Source organism: Rissa tridactyla, chromosome 9 (genome assembly GCF_028500815.1).
Source record: "Rissa tridactyla isolate bRisTri1 chromosome 9, bRisTri1.patW.cur.20221130, whole genome shotgun sequence".
Lineage (NCBI taxonomy): Eukaryota > Metazoa > Chordata > Aves > Charadriiformes > Laridae > Rissa > Rissa tridactyla.
In genome coordinates, this window is record NC_071474.1 from 8,028,985 (window position 1) to 8,046,388 (window position 17,404).

Here is a 17,404-nt window from a genome sequence, read left to right on the forward strand (position 1 = left end):
TGGAGATACTATTAAAAAGCCGATATGAGTTCTGTTAGCTTGCATCTCTTTTTTTTTTTTTTTCCTCCCCCTACACAAGAGCACAGAGAAAAGGCCTGACTGTAGCAAATGCAACTTTACGTGGTCCTTCAAGCTTAACATTTTTTTCCCCAGAGTTTTATTTATTTAGTGGGGAGAGGGATATGGGGGAATCCTTAATCGTGTCTTAAAACGTTTAAAGCTGCTGTGAGAATGATATCTTTGCTAAAAGGTATAGTTGTCATGGTAAGAAGTTACATAAAGCAAGGCAGTTAACTTTTCAGCTTGTGATGATAACTGATAATAGGAAAAAATGCAGTTTGAAGCTCCCCCTTGTTATTGCTCATAGCACAGCCTCTCCCCACTCCTTCACACTTCTCATCTTAGCAAATTTCTTGATGTATAGTTAAGCACACACAGAGGAAAAACAAGCAGAGGCTTTATATACCTATTCCTGTCTTGTATGTGCTCCAGACAACCCAGCCTGAATATCAGATTGTCCATTGTGTTTGCATAAACAAAGATGTGTGTATCTAGAGCGGGTTGGTGGTGTGCAACCCCTCAATGCCTCTTCCTGTGTAGTTTTCTTACAAATTTTGCAGCTCTGGCTCTTCCAGCAGAAATCTTGGGCAAAAAACGCTCATGGAGAGACCAGTGGAATAGCTGATGCAGCTCAGCAGCCGCCTCCTAAAATAAGTGGTGGAAGGATGCCTGTTTCACTTAGCAATATTTTCTTTGGAAGACGAGCATCTCCTCAGCATGTCCTTGGCTCTCTGTGTCTCCCTAGCAAACTATAGCACTGAATAATCCTTCTTCCACTGTTCCCAGCTCAGTCAGTTTAAAAGTTCCTGGTTAAAAGCAACATGGTAAAACTTTATTTCTGTGCGCCTTCGGGGTCTGCCGCTTCTGATTGCAGAAAGCTTGCAAAACTCCCAGGAATTTGGAGAGGAAGGGAGTCCTTCCTTGGTACGGATCCAAAAGAAGTTGCGTGTTGTCAACTTGCACAAGTTCTTTCTTCAAATCATGAAATATTTATTTATTTATTTTTATTTTTTTTTTAGGGGGAGGGTTCTGATAGAACATTGTTAGCCCTTGGTGGGTGGCACAAAGCACATTGACTGGAGGGGCTATTGTTCTGTGGTTAATGTGCTGTTTATTTTGCAGCCAGTGATCTTTTTATTTTGCTGAGGCAGATGGAGGGATTCCCAGTTCCACAAGCATAACCCTGGGAGAGATTAGTTGGTTTTAGGTTTCACCACTTGGATGATGAGGTTAGCCTGAGACAGAGATGCATCCCTCTGTATGGAAATGGTCTTGGCCCAGATCTTGTCTAGCAATGTAAAGCCTGAGAAAGGACCAAGAGGTCAGCTTCAGCTTCTTAAGGAATGCAGTGTATGTTCATTCTGTGGCATGTGTGGACTGCTGCTTTTTTCTATTTCAAAAAGTGTAAAAAAAAAATTACTTCAACCTCACGTGTAATTTTTTAGAAGTGCTCTAATTAGAGCTACAATTAGCTCTAAAGTAGAGCCTACTTTACAGCTACGTAAATAAATACTTATATCAGTGATACTGAAGCCCTAATGATAAAGAATCCTATGAGTTTTTTCATAGCTATGCAGCAAAGAATATTTTTCCCAGCCTCTGCCTCTTAGCACCTTTCCTCCGCTTTACCTTTCTCCCTATTCCTAAGCAAAGCAGCATCTTCAATCTTCAGACATCAGGTTGGTTTTTTTTTTTTTTTTGCATCTATAGCAGTCTTAAAAAATTACTCTGAGGTTCCCCTAATACTTGTTACAGAAGTGAGCTCTTCTGCTCATGTCAGTTAAAGGTCTGACATTTTTTTTGATGGTGTCTAGAAAACTGAAGCCCTGAAACAAGCTAAAATGAACAGAAGCTTGTTTCCTCTTTGCTCACATGGGCACTTATTCACTTCCCCATCTGCTTTGACTTTGAAGATTGCTGAGGTTCTTCCTCTGTCTGACCCGCTTGGCATAAACTAGAGCAGATTATCGTACTTCAATAGCCAAGTTTATAGGGCTTCAGCTTATTCGTAAATAATCCTTGGAGTTTTGAGTGCTGTCTTTCTTCTTCTTTCCCCTTCAAAACTGACTTGCTGTCGTTCGTGTACGCATTGGGGAAATGCTTTTTCAGCCTATACATAGAGGGGAGAGCTGGTGCAGTCACTAGGCAAGAAGGCATGTAAAGTGTGCTGAGGAGATTTCACTAAGTACCCATGATTGTAAGTATTTGTCTTGTGCAATTTCTATTTGTGGTCTTAGCACAAAAGAGCATCAACTGTAGAGGAGAGCTTTGCTCTGCTAGTCCTTGTACAAGCACAGTTCCAGAGTACAAAATTAGTATTAGACAAAATACAGGACCTGGATACACAGAAACTCTATAGAAACATGTAATTTTTTAATGTACTGAAGAGGACAGGGTGACGTTCTGTCTTTGCTTTCGCACTTGAGTACCTGCAGCAGTTCGCATGTGTGAGTGGTTATTGTAAGGTGTCATTAAGACTCACTTTTAGCTCTACTGAACATGATTTTCTTTTATTCTGAGGTGGGAAGTTGCAGTGTCACTGTGTTTGGGCTGTTGGGTTACAATTGTAATATCTGCAACTCTAATTACTTTGGGTCTCTGCATGCTGGAAGCGACCTTTTCTGCTCTTCCCATACAAATGCGTGCTGTGCCATGAGAGGTTTTGTTGAGTAGCTATCAATAGTAGAAACAGATAGAAGGTGTTATAGGATAGACGGTTAATTCTTCTAATCTGCCTTAATCTTAAAATTATTTTTAAGATTATCTGAAATATAAAAATCTGAAAATTTTCCTGTGAATTTTTGTACATCCCAGTCAAGCGAGTCTAACGGAAACCAACTTTCATCTAAGTGCTGGGCTTCCTACAGTTACTAAACCTTTGACTTCTGTGTGTTTGTAGATACAAATGAATAATAAGAGTAACAGAATAAATATCTTTGGTTCGGCCTTTACTTAATAAGGGAATGGCTTGAGGTTGTAGTCTTGCTGTCTTTAAACTCTTGTTTCAGCATTTCTCATTGTTGAGAGCGAGCTTGAGTGGCCATTACAGTCCTTCGCTTTTGCCCTGAGTGAACCAAGGTGTAACCTCACATGTGCTTTTTTCTAGTGGCTTCACATTAACCAGGAGCGTATGTATGTCTGGGTTTTGGCTTGCTTTTTCCTTCCTTGATTCTTCTGCATCTTCTAGCCATTTTACTGCTGCCAGAGCACGAGGTGATTTTTAGTTTTCTTTTACTTTTTGTTTGCTGGGCCTGGTGGGCATGTGACATTTCTGGTTGGCTCGGAGGTTCTGCAGGCCATCTTCTCTACTTGAACTTTCAGGCCTTGTGATCTGCACATGCTCCTTCTGGCCTCTTGGTAGCAAGAGATAGCAGCCCTTCATGGAAAGATAGGCTGTAATTTCGTCCTGCTTTGAACATGTGGGATTTAAAGTATTTCCTATTAGATGTACTAGTAGTATAAACAAACTGTTTTGTTTAGTATAAGCCCTTTATCCTGATAGGATTGGAGACGTCTTATAAAGCAGTGACTATAAATTTAAAACTAATATTTGTCATTATTTAAATAAACATAAAGCAGGATGGTATACAAAGAACACAGAAGTTCCCAGCCCAGGGACCTGAAAGACAGACCTACTTGGATGTAGGCTGTGTACTTTTGTCCATTTCTATAGTAAATTCAAGGCATTGCACACCTAATTAATATGTTTTTAAATTTGTGTCAATGATAGAATGGATATGTATTGCAATGGACAGAGATTTTAGTTTTAAAGTTACGGAATACACATAGGAGGCATGTAGGATGAGTAGATGGTAAGAATGGCAGATGTTTTGGAGGTCTTCTGGTGCAGCATCTTTGCCATCTTAGTGGGCTTGATACAGAGGACTCCAAATAGAAGCTTTTGAACTGCAAAGGGTAAAATACTGGGTAGCATTTTGTAAAAAGTCTTGTAGAGTGTGGGAGTAGATGAGTAATTCCAAAAACATAACGCTAGAGAGAAGTTTCCATGCCAGGCTGTTAAATTTCATTGCTGTGTTAATTAGAAAGGAAGAAGCCCCTTGGTTTTTATGAAGTTTTCCAACTCAGTTGAAGCTCTATCACATTAGATGCAACAACAAAACAATCAAGCACTTGTCTGGATGGCAGCAGCCTTGTACTTGCAAACTAATTGTATTTTTATGAATCAGTGTTAACTTTTTGAAAAATAAAGCTTAGGACTTGGAAAAAGCAGATGCTGATGAACACAGGGAGGGATGGGGAAGAGAATATATTGTTCTTGGTAGTGAGGTGACCTCTGGCACTCTAATTTCACTTACCAAGTAGCTATTATTTTTCATAAATAAAATTTAAAAATTTACCTTTGAGGAACTTCATTTGAGGGGGTGGGAAGAGTTTATAGTGCTTTAAAGGCCTGGGTTCAGCTCGTAATCCAAGAGTGAATTCAGTATGTTCACAGACTGAGGGTGTATGAGCTTTTTAGTTCATTGGGCTTTTCAAAAAATTACTAATTTGCAGATGTGTGAGGGACTGGGGAGGGGGGAAGCCCTTGGTCTAAATGGTGGTAAAATTTAAAACTCATATGGGTATGGCTCTGATCAACATCCATTTCAGTGTTCCCATAAAAAGCTTATGACTTGGCAGGGTTTCAAGGACTGAAAAAAAAAATAATGCTCTGTATACGACATCTTTTATTAATGTTGAAGGAGTAACGTTGCTGTATTTCAGTGTCTGCCACTGCCTAGAGTAAATTCAGTTTGGCTCTTGTAGATTTTGGCTTTTCCTCTGAATAAAACAAGGTCTGACTTCACATCTGCTTTTTCCTAGTAGCCTTGTATTAATTAGGAGTATATATATTTCCAAGTTTTGGCTAGATTTCCTCCTTTTCCTTCCTTAACTCTCCTGTGTTGCAGAGTAAATTCATGATTCTTGACCCTCACTCAGCTGGTACTGTAAAGTCTGTTCGCGTAAACCTTGATGTTAAGCATCACATCCCACTTACTTGCTCTGATGACCTTTTGCCTCCTTTTAAGCTATATGTAAAGGTGAATTTGAAATTAGGCAGCTGAGAAAGTAGTCTGTTAAAATTTGGCAAATGTGGTTGACCTAATAAAAGGAATTTTTTAAAAAAATATTTTTAAGGGAAATCAGTGTTGTAAAACATGAACTTTAAGATGAAATTGCTGAAGATAATCTGTGCAGCTAGGGAAGGCAGCTAAGACAATTCAAGCACAGAATCACAATTTACAACCACATACCGGTGTTACTTCGGTAAGATTACCTCTGCGTTGGGCTTGGCTGGCGATCAAGGAATGTCTTAGGGAGACGGCTGGAGTGGGATCGTTTGCACGGTGCAAAGCATCGGGTCACGCACTGAAACAGGAGTCTGAATCCAAATACTGAACACTGGCCTCTTTTAGCAAGCGCTGTGCAGGCTGGCTGTAGGACACAGCCTGGGTTCTTTGAGGCGGGAGAAGCAGCGTGGGTATGTGACTTCTTAAAAGTAGTTTTTGCTCCCTGAGTTATCATGCTGTTAAATATTAAGTGAGATAGCTGTATCTCTGTCTTATGCTTCTGATTTGTGGGTACTATTGCTTAATTAATATTTATGAAGCACTTGGCGCACTTTAAAAGTGATGTATGATTGTAAAATATTACTGCATTTGCGTGTGCACGCTCTTAAATGTGGAGATTTCCAGCTCCTGCTGTGCAAGCGCTTGGCTGAGTCACGCAGGTTCTCCCTGACCTGGTTCCCTTCAATCAAGCAGTTTTGTTCCCTCCTCCCTCCTCCACAAGTGTTCAAGGTCAGGGTGGATGGGGCTTTGAGCAACCTGATCTAATGAAAAGTCCCCGTCCATGGCAGGAGGGTTGGACTAGGTGGTCTTTAAAGGTCCCTTCCAACCCAAACCATTCTATGATCTTCTCCATAGATGCCCCTTTGAAGCTAATAGGGGTTCTTACCTCCCTTTGCCCCATTCCAGGGGTGCCCATGGACAACTTGACCCTCTTCCCCACATTTGTGAGGTTGGGCATTGGTTCCTGGAAGCAAACAAAGCATTTATTCCTTCAGTTCCTCCCCTGTCTCTCCTGCAGGCCCTGCACAGAGGTCTGGCAGTTGTCCTTTAGGGAAACCATTTGGACTTTTGATTTGCTTCCCCAGGGAGGACTTGGCTGAGCCTTAGCTGCTCTTCTCTCCTTGGTGGGCATGGAGATTCTTGGAGCTGGAGAAGAGTTCAAGGGCAGCAGCTGGACCTGGACTGAGGTTGGGGAAGGACGTGCACTTGGGTGAAGGCTACAAGCCAAAAGTGTTTTGGTGCTGCCCTGTGGCAGGGACAGAGTGAGAAGGTACTTTTCCAGGAGACACTGGAGGAAGGTTCATCTGGAGCTGATGGGGCTGTTGTGGCTAGATGTGGTCCTCCCTCTGAAGAAGTCATCCTGTAATGGCAACTGCTGCCTTTGCGAGGCACTCGCATCGCCTCTGTCTGACTTATAAATGTTTTGAAACTTTTTTGGTATTTATCAGTACTAGAAAGCCAAAAACCAATCACGTGAGCGTGATTTGATTAGTTATTTGAAGAAATTCCCACTTCGCAGATCAGAGTAGGCTGGACTTCTAAAGATGCTTAATATATTACCTGCAGAAGAAAACAGAAGTTTAGCACTGGACTGTCTAACAAGAGATGAAGAAATACCAACTGCTTCACCAAAAGCTGAAATCCCTTTGTTTGTAGCCAAACTGAAGCTCCCTGGGACTTGCCTGCATTACCTGCGGTGCTGGCACCGGTGCTTACGGCTGGCATCCTCTGAAAAAAGAAAAGCTCGTGTAACTTGGTCTGCTTCCCCTTGCTGAGCCAAAGCTTTAATTCAAGCGTGGATAAAGCAAGGAATTTGATCAGGCTCCTAATGTCGGTCACACTTTGAACAGAGTGAAATGGAGTAGAGCCAAGTTACAGAATACAAGGTTTTTCTTGTGAAATCTGAAGTTTTTGTCAGATCCCTGAAAATATCCGTCAATAGTCCCCGTCAAGGTGCTGCGGACTCCGGTTCAGCTCCTTGCCGTTACCCTTGTGCAATGAGCTTGCTGCAGGATGACACAGAAGAATTTCAACTTTTTTCTTGTGGTCCTGTCAGCCAATTCTCTCAGCATCTTTTAATCTTGGATGTTTATGGCTTGAGATAAGGTATGTGTTAAGTTGCACTTATTCCTAAATTAGATCTATACTCAATCTAGCAAAGGAAGAAAAATGTTGTTATGCTGAAACCCTTCTCAGGGGTTATGTGGTTTTTCTTAAAATAAAAATGAGGGGAAGGGAAAGGAGAATAGATGGTTAAGTGGTTTCAGTCACTATTAATGTTTGCCTACTGCAGCATTAACTTGTATTTCATGTCATTTCCCAGGGGTGGGAGGGGGAGGAAAGGAAGGAGGAAGTTGGTTGTACAATTTTAGTTAAACTAGGTTAGCACTTGTTAAATTGATGTGTGTTACAAAGCTAAGTGTTTGGTTTGGGTGGTTTTTTTTGTTTTTTTTTTTTTTTTTTTTTTATGCTTAGTTATATCCAACATCCCTAGGAGTCTTAGAGTTGTAGTTGCTTGGAAGATGTAGACTTGAATTGGTGTTCTCTTCCTGGGGTGAGATGGAGCTGAATGTGCAGCAGGACCTGGAGAGTTCACGTTTTTTGCTGATTTAAAGTATTCCTCAGCTCCTGGCAACGCTGCAAGGTGTCATGAATGTTTGTCAGCACATAAAATTTCTGCTGGATGCCTTTAGCACTTGTTGCTATGCTCCTTCACATCTTCTTTCCAGCCAGCCGTTATCACCTTTTTTGCTTTCTTATTTCTTTTCTCCAGCAGTTTGTTTAGCAAGGAAAAACATTCTGCAAACAAACCAAACCTCAGGTAATCTAAAAACCTGAGCTGACCCTGCTGTGAGTGGGGTTTTACGTGGGGAGATGATTTTCATGAGGAGGTCATCCCATGATCTCCTGTGCCATGCCCCAGCCCGTGAGTTGTGTGTCTGCCATTCATCTGTTGCCGTTTATGCCCATTTAAGAAGTTAATCTTTCTGAAAGGCGCTGAGCTGCTTGGCGTGGTGGGGTTGCCTCAGCTACAGGAGCGTAAACCGGTAGCGCTGGGGAAAATGGAGGGATAAACATTTGCTGCTCTTTATTTGCATGGGGAATTACGAGAACCTGGGATACGTTTAGTGACTTGGAACAACTTCTATTTGAACGCTAGCTCGGTCGTGACCTCCGCGCATTTACATACGGAAATGAAGTACTCTAGCCATTGCAATGCAATAAGAAATATCTGTTAAGATTGCAGTCCCTTTATATCAGCTGACCTTTGTCTGACTAACAAATTAATTTTGCTTAATCTTCTTTTTTTTTAATTAAACGTCATATACTTAAAAGAATAAGTTACTGGTATTTAACCAAAACACCTATGAAGCTGCCCATTGATATATGTACTGCACAGGTTGAAAAGCTTTGCCAGTGCACGGGTTGGTATTTTAAATTAAGTGCATAAAAGCAAAGGAAAATGGGATTAATGTATAAACTGTAGAGCTAACTCGTTGGTATTTCTGCGACTTGATTGCATCTATAGTTTCTCCTAAACTTATGTTCATGTTGTATCATAGGGTGGTTGAAGTCCCACTGTCCTGGAGGTTCCAGGGTGACATTTATCAACATGACCTCCTAAGACAAAGCTGACTTATGCTGTGACCGGCCCCTCCCCGGTGAAATCACGGGTGTGTTTGGCCTCCCATCCAGCTTGTGTATTTATAGAGCTGAATTGGACTTTTGTGGAGGGGAGGAGGAGTCTGGTGATGGCGGGATCTCCCTTCCTTACGGAAAACAACTTCTGCCGCTTGCTGTCTCTTCCAGCTCCTTCCTCAGCCCTGGGGAAAGGGACGAACAAGGTGTTTGGCTGGAGAATGTGTTGGGAGGTTGCTTGTGTCATTCACTTTTCCATTTTACTGTGCAGTGTTGGGACTATTTAAGCAACTTTTAAAATTTGCGTCCTATCGAGGTGATAAGGTAGATATATGCAAATATCTTGTGCCTTGTTGCCTTTTTATGTGATAACTGGTGCCAGGTGAGAAGTCCTCTTGCAGTCAGATAGATGTGGTGTATTTTTTTGGGTGCAAATGGTGTTGCAAAATGGTGTTTGACTCTTACAGATAATACTGGAAAAGTTGATGTTCGTTCGTGACTGCTGGTAGCCTTTATGCTTAGCTTGTGTGTTGCTGTGACCTTCTAAGACACGTGGTCTGGATGTTACTAAAAACATAGAGCAAATAAACTTGTCCAGGCAAGAACATGATGCACAATTGCTACCTGGAGCCGTAGGCCTGAAAGAAATATTAGTGTTGGAGATAGTGGTAAGGAGTAATCTTCCACGTCTCTCTCTATATTTAGTCCTTTTAAGGTTTTAGCTATGCTCTTGGACTATAATTTCTTTAATTGCAAGGGACATAAATCTTGTTGTTACATTACAAGGGAATGCAAAAAAACCCACCTTCTTTCAATTTGTGGTACATTCCTCATATAAAAAAAGAAAAAAGCGCCTGACAGTGATGCTGAAAAGCATACACCTTTTGAAGCTGTATGGAGATGAATATTCAACCTGTGAGCCAGGAGCAAGCTGCAGCAGGGATTACGTGAGAGCTTTGTGTGGGAGGACTTTAATTCACCCATGGTTTACATAATATAAAAGAGAAGACCCCTCTTTCCTTGACTTACGGGAGTAGACCCACTAAAGTCAGAGCTACTCTTCACATGAAAGGAAGATTTGCAAATTGCAGTCTAATTTAGATGTATTTATTTGTGTAAGACTGGCTCGGTAATACAGATAATGCACAATTTATTATGTCTGTTAAGCTTTCAGATTTCCATCCAGTTTAGGAAGAATTCACTGGACTTTATAGTTCTGGAAAATGAGCCTATCATTTCCTGAAGAGTAATAAAGAGCATTGGCAAAGATATTGTGATGTCTTTCAAGATCCAGCAGTGTTTCTGCACAGTGTTTGTGGGCTGCCTGGCACAGAGTGCCCAGAAGGGCAGTTTCAGGTTCCTTGGTATTATAATATTTAACCAACCAGAGCACGGCTGGTTGAGCATTGCCAGTGATTCTTGATTTTGTCCGTGACTTCGAATGCACGGGAGTAACAAAGCCCAAGTATACAAATAGGAGAGGGGCATGGAATCGGAATGATCTTGCTGAGAGTTGCCTTTTCATAAAGGAATCGGGAGTTTCTGCTCCTGAAAGAGACCTTCCATCAGACCTGTCAGACCCAAGGATTCATCATCAGCCTTTGTACCTTTAGAAGGGTGTTAAGTTGGAGGTGGGGAACCTCTTCTTATGAAGCAAAAGCAAGCGTCTCCCACTGGAGGTAGAACAGAGTTGAGTCCTCAAACCGAGCAAAAGTTACAAGACGGCAACTACACTTTTTGACATGAACTTATACTTTTTTGAGGTATGCTTCGTAAGCTGCTGTGAACCTGTCTGTCTTGGGATTTCTTTGCTGTGTTTCAGCATCCTCTTTGAATTCTTCAAACATGTTGAACACCTTTCTCAATTCTACTACATGTGACCATTTTCTGTACATCAACAACTCAGATGCTCAACCTTTCCATTTAAACTGTGATGCATCTAGTGACATTTCTTTGAGAAAGTTTCCTCTTGTTGCTCATGTTCCCCTCCTTGCCCAGTGAAGGCACGGGGTTATATTTAGTGTTCTTTCCTCCTGCCGCTCCAGTTCAGAAAGGGCTGGAAAATTCTTCATCAAAAATCGCTAAGGATTTTCTGGCTGCCTTAAGGTACTTCCCTTCTAGTTCTTGCCTCCGCCTCTCATTGCCTTCTAACAGCAATGCTTCCCCAGGAACACGGTGTACCTGAGAGGTAGGACACATGCTTGCTGTGGTAGTTTATCATTGTGGATGCCGATGTGGAGTAAGATTGTGTGGCCAACAAAAATGATCAAAGCTAGCTTTCAACAGGAGTGAAGCCAGGTGTAAGAGCTAGGTTGCTGGTGGGACCCTTTCAAATGGGAAGAAACACAAGCTGCTGACTTTACAACTTTATATTTGGGGGGAAAAAAGAACATAAAGGATCTCTTTTGCAAGGTGGGTTAAATATTAATGCAGCAACTGGACCGAGTAGAGCAAGCGCTGTTTTGGTAGGTGCACGAACAGCATTGTGCAATGCTGCCTCTGTGTGCCTTTAGCGTTCGTTCCTCCCATGCTCTGTCCACCCAGTACAAAACATCTTCTGAGGATGGATAATAAGGTGGACTCATGCTATTTATCCTCATGGAAGGGTAATTCTTGATGCCTTATTTTCCCTTCCCACTGCTCTCCTCCAGCCCAGTTCTGCTGAGCTGGCTCAGTGCTGGGCTGCTGCTTGCAGGCAGATGACATGATGTAGTGTGGGAACAGCTTCTCGCTGACAGTGTCCCTGGGCTGGTGATAAAGAGGAGTCCTGAGACATTCTTCTGCAGACCACAGTCCACATTGCTCTCATGCTCCCTTCTGTCTCATGTTTATCATACCCGCTCCAAGCAGTGTAGGAAGGGGGTGTGTTTGGGTTGCTATCATTTAAAAAAAAGCGGTTGAAACTTTTGGTCAGTCCTGAGAGGTAAGAGTAACAAATGTGGTAAAATGTCATACTTTTTAATCAGAGAAATTTGACACATCTGAGACACAAATTGTTGCATTGTAAACTTCATTTGCAGTGCAATGGGCAGATGAGGGGGATGTTTTACTGCAAGACAGCATTGCGGGGAAGCTCAGCGTTACACATCTAGGATGAGGATATCCTGGGTTTACAGTGAGAATTTCTGCAACCCGCCCCCACCTCCTCCAAAAAACCAAACCAAACCTACCAAAACAACAAAAAAAACCACCATTACCCTGAGTCTTCTACAACAGCATAGCTCAGAGGCATGTCTCAGCATGTATTACGTTGTGTAGCTCAGGTGCTCTGTGGTCAGTGGTAGTCTCTGCATTATACGTAAAGTGCCCTTGTGCAGATGGAACCCAAGTTACCTGACTGAAGGGACTTTTCCCTTCTCATAACTTCAAAATGACTTCTGTTTTCGTCATTACTGGACGGTCCCGATGCACATAAGAGACACACATGCTTACAATAAAAAGAAGAATGAATCTGCATTCTTCTCTGTTTCTTTTATGTGGGCCTTTTGGCTCATGACTCACAGGCTTTTGTAGAAGCTCCCGAGCCAAAAATGCAGCTGCATTTTTCTGTGTCACATGCTGCCTTGCCAGGTCCAGTAATAGCAACTATTGGACAAGCCAGAAGAGAATAATACAACCTGCCTTACCTCAGTTGTGTGTGGAATCAGACTCGTGGGAAGCTCAAGATGACTTTCATAGCGAGTAAACGTATTTATAAACTTCCTCCATCTCCTAATCCCTATGCATATGCTGCTTGTTAACACCCTGGATGCTTGTGGAAATAGTACTACTAATAAAGGATGTCTCTATGATTTTGTGATGGAAGATCTATTACCAGTGACTGTGTTGTGAGGTGTTCCTGGACGAGTAAGATCCAGCAGTTGGGGAGCGGATTTGAATTACAGTTGGAAAGCATTGAGAAACGCATCGTTTTGGCAAATGGTAAGTTCAGCTGAGAAAAGAAATGCAAAGCAGAGACCCTGCTGGATCCTGGAAGTGGACCTAATTCCCTGTGTAATGCAGATGTTTTCCACAGCAGTTCACCAGCACGTTTTGCACATCTTCACTCCCCAAAGTGGTGCTCTCGTCTGTCTTTAGTCTTTCTAAGATTTTAGTTTTAAACTCTGCCATGAGAAGATTTGTTCTGTTGAAAGACAATGTAAAGAAGAAATGGAGCAATCTTTTGAACTGTATTTTAAAATCATTTGACAGGTTGGTAGTTTGGCCCTTCTTTAAAACCTTCTGGAGAAGCCCCATGGTGGTAATCAGTTGCATCTGATTGGAAGGCAGGCTTGTAGGCTTTGAGCATGTGCATTTTTTCCAGGTTGTGTCCTACGTTGGATCCCTCCCATAGTATATTAAGACTAAAAGATGCTTTTAGTGTTTCCAGAATTTGTAATAGCACTTGATATCTAGCCCATGTTTCCCCTTTTGTGTAATATGTATGCTTTTTTAATGCACAGATTTTGAAGTGCTCTTCAGTGCATTTCCTTACAAGCTTATGAAACTTCTCTTTAATCTACTATTAAAGTGTAGCAAATACAGACTGCAACTGAACAGTACATGTAATCACTGAAGAAAAATTACCATCTTGGAGGCCATTATTTTAAAGATTGCTTTTTGTTTTAATTATGAAAAATGCCAGCTTGCAAGCATTTCAGTGCTGCTTCTTCTTCCCCACTTTAGGTTTCCTTCTTCATGTGAAGATAAGTATCAGTTGCGTTTTATTTTCCTTTGTGCAAGATAGTGAAATGTGAGGTTTGTCCTGCTGCTGCATCCCCTTGTGTTGGAGATATTGGTCAGAGAATGGGGATGGGGAAGGAGCACCTTTGGACCACCAGCCAAACAGCGCTGCGTGTTCTTGTACTGTTACTCTAGGAGCCTTGCTGGAAATAAGAAACCAGATGTGCTTGTAATGGGATTCTGGGTGACGAACAAGACTGTAAGAATCTTTCTTCTGTGAATCTTTTCATTACACTGCAGTATTTCCACCCCAGGTGCTTCAGGACTTGAATAGCATAGGTGGATTTCCAAACTGTTGACATCCAATTGTGACCATGCCTTAGCTACTCCAAGTCCTAAATGTTAAATTTTCTGTTGAGTTCTGATCTGTAGCTGTCATGTGGATGAGTGTGTCTTTTACTGCTTGAGAGATATCTATTCTGTGAGGATACATAAAAAGCTGTATAACAAAACATACCTACCTATGTTTTGCTTGTATCTATTTCACTCAAGATACTGTGGCTGCATTTTTAAGTCACTAATTGTTTGTATGGGGAAACAGCAAAACAAAAAACCCAAACCCCAAGTTCTTCCCCTAGTTGTTTCCCATAGTTTTGATATCTGCGAAAATACTAGCCTTCAAGACAGTAATTTTTCCTCAGCGATAGCAATTACCCTTTTATGTTACACAATTTATGTTTATTGCTATTTTAATAACTTGCAGGTGGGATTTATGAAACCTCTCTGGTCTTTTGTCATTGTGAAGTGCAAGTGTTCAGATTTCTTACTTTTCATAAACATTTTGAATAAACCTTTGCTGGCTTCTCCATCAAAATTTAACTTAAATTCCCTCTGGAAGAACTGAGATGTTAGTTGAATCTGCTCTAAGGCAATGTAAGTGCACCTGTTCATGCACCTTCCATGCAAAATGGTGCATGGAATTTCCTGTAGCCGTGGAAGGAGCAGACTGCATTACTTGTCATCTCTTCCCTCTCTTTCTTGTGCCCGTGTCCTGCGAGGGACTGAGCGCTGCGCCCATGTAGTGCAGCAGAGAGGTAGGTCACATATCTAATATCAGCCAGATGAGTATTGCCGCCGACCTCAGTGACCTGCTTAGTGTTAAACCACTGCACACTTTGCTGAGCAATGTTGAATGCACCAGGGGATTGAGGTCCTGTCTCTCCTGGAGACTCACGGGCTTACTTCATAGCAACTGATTGATGATTACTAGAGGAGGATGAGATCCATCTTGTTTGATGTCAGCCAGCTAAAAATTCAGGCAAGTGCTAGCCAAGCTAGCTCTGCAGACCTCTGCAAGCAATGAGAACATGAGCACCTCCAGAGCATGCTTCGTCCATCCTAAAATCACCAAAACAAACTGGCCTGTAGACAGGGAGGAGATGACTAGCTTAGACTGTGCCCGATTTCTAGAAGGGTAAAATTAGGTGATGGGAATCTTCTTCTCCAACTGCTCCAGGTCATTTTTACTCTCTCCTTATTGGGATAATGCAAACTGTACAAGAAATTGTTAAACATTGCTGACTCTGCAGAGTTCCAAACCAGATAAAATTGTCGCGATTTACATCAAAACCCAGCCTAATCGATAGGAACGAATGCCATCTATGTTTAGATCATGCTGTTTTCTTTGCCCGATTTCTCTCGGGCATTAGGAGAGAGGAAGGGTCTGGGAACAGAGCAGTAGCTGAACAAAACAAGGTGAATCAAGGGCAGTGCAGGAGGCTTAACTTGCAATTTCCTTGTCTTTGTTGGTTTAAGTCTGACCCTCCGCATTGTTGAATGTTTTGTGTTTCATTTCCTCGGTTGCTTGAGGATGATTGGGGCCGGCAGACTGTGGTCAGGTGGGGCATGCACGATTCAAATAAAGAACCTGTTTTTTACTTCCAGTGGAGGCTTTACTGTTTTTTAAAATAGGTCAGAGGAATTAGATGCTAGTTCCAGAGGTGCAGAGAAACCTTTTGGTCCTGATTGGCTCATAACTTTGTTCTGTAGCCTTGAGGATGAAAAAAGAAAGTCCAACCTTGAGTGTTCTGGTGAAGCACAGAAGGAACTAGATCAGTGCATTTGCGAGCAGAGTTTTGCTGGCAGCAAAACTGGATTTGATCTGCTGCTGCATCTCTGTGTTGAGCTTTTGTTTCCAACCGTTGCACTCTGCTCCTTTCCTCTCCTGATGCTCTGGCAGTTCAGAGGTGGAATTTGCAAAGGAAAACAGCTGTAGTTCAAGCTGTGGAAAAGTTACTGAAGACAAATCCTTTGGGGTTATTTGGCTTGGTCTCCAATTTTGGATTGTTCCTGTAAGCCTTTAGAGATGATGGGCCTAATCCTGAAGTGACGAGCATGAGGGGAAAATGGGGGTGAAATTTTTCAGCCTGCAAGGGAAGCAATAGAACTTGAAGCTGATCCTAATGTCATCTCAAAAAAAAGCCCAGAAACAACCTCTCACCCTAAAATTAAAAAAAAAAAAAAAAAAAAAATAAAATCAGGGGGTAGATGTTTATCTCCTGTAGAAATACTGGAAAAACTTCGTGTTTTTTTTTTTTTTTCTCTCTATTTCTGTATCTGACCCCACCTTTCCCATTCCTTCTTAATCGCATGCATACCTGTGAGCACTCTGGAGGTTGACATGGAAAGATCTCTGTTGCTTAGGAGTTAATCGGCTTCTGCTGGCTGTCCTTCCTCCACCTGAAGTTTTCAGGAGATCTGTTCCTCTCGCGTCACCCCCAAGAACTTAGATGTCAGTGCCGAGCCCTTCCCCTGTGTCCCTGCGGAGGCTGCTCGTGGGGAGGGCCCCTGTCCCTCAGCCAGCTCACCCCGCCAGCGCGTGTCCTCGAGCTGGCTAGGCCTGAAGAGCGGGCCCAGAGCTCCAGCCCCTTCTCCTGGGCCAGGGGATCTCCTCCAGCAGAAAAATAAGGTGGCAGAAGAAACGTGAGTCTCATCCCAGATGACCCTTGATCCGGGCGGCAGCAGACTCGTGGGTGGTGGCAGCTTTGGGGTCGATGAGGCCACCATGGTGGCGACTGTTTGAGTTTGGCTTAAACCAGTTGCGGAAACCTCACCAGAACTGAAAGCCCTCAGTGGGGAGACTCATCAGTTACCTGCAGAAGAGCACCTCGAAGGCTGAGCTGCATTTTTTCCTGGCACCTTTAAGCGTCAGGCCTTTACTGGATGATCCAGGAGCTGTAAGATTTGTTCACTTTCACAAGCTGGCTGTTGAAGAGATTTTTTTTTTTTTTTTTTTTTTTTTTTTTTTTTTTTTGTGAGGGCGTACCTCTCTGTGAAGCAGGCTCTCCTCACCTGTGCCACCCATCGCTTCCTACGATCTGAGGGGTTATCTGTGATCTCTAGCTACCTCTAGTGCTAAATGCCTGTGCTGTGAGCTTGCACCCCTTGCATTTTTCTTTTGGTGGGGGGAAAAAGCATAATGAGCATTTGCTGCTGCTGGGAAGTAGGTTAAACAGATCAGGGAAGATGTGGTGATTATCTCAGAGTACTTTTCTTAATCTAAACCCGTTCTTTGTTTAGATTTCTGGGCAGGCATTAAGTTCTGTTGTCTTTGTTGGTAGAAATACCAGCACTTATTCCTTTATCTAAGGTACGTTATTTCTTATTATTTGTGTGTAGGGCACTTAAAAGTTAAATTGGCATCAGTGTGTCACACTTCTCCATGGCGTTAATCTGTCTTTCTAGTCCTAAATGTGCTTTGGAAAAAGTGCACGTGCCCTTAGACGTCATGGTGAGCATTTTAATTGAGCATATGTTGGATCGCTTTGTAAGCATAGATCAGAAAAATGTTGTTTAGCAATAGATGTTATCTGTGGAATAACGTCTAGATGTAAGTCTGCTGCTGTTAAGGGCAGGGCACCTGGAGGGGAAAAAAGAAACAAAAGTAAAATTGTTATCTTGAAAAAGATAAC

At 42.3% G+C, this 17,404-nt stretch overlaps 1 protein-coding gene across 6 annotated transcripts in view; it reads left to right on the forward strand.

Moving 5' to 3' along the window:
* The window catches only part of LOC128914471 (A-kinase anchor protein 13-like), a 115,523-nt gene that overhangs the window by 23,439 nt on the left and 74,680 nt on the right, over positions 1 to 17,404 (forward strand). Inside the window, exon 3 of one of the 6 annotated variants that reach the window (XM_054213453.1) lies at positions 6,218 to 7,238. The exons of 3 other annotated variants lie outside the window; for them this stretch is intronic. The gene's annotated coding sequence lies outside the window, so the exon portion shown is untranslated. Of the gene's footprint in view, positions 1 to 4,708; positions 7,239 to 14,874; positions 16,670 to 17,404 lie in introns of those variants that run through there. 2 more of the 6 variants (XM_054213451.1, XM_054213454.1) reach the window with 2 other exon arrangements.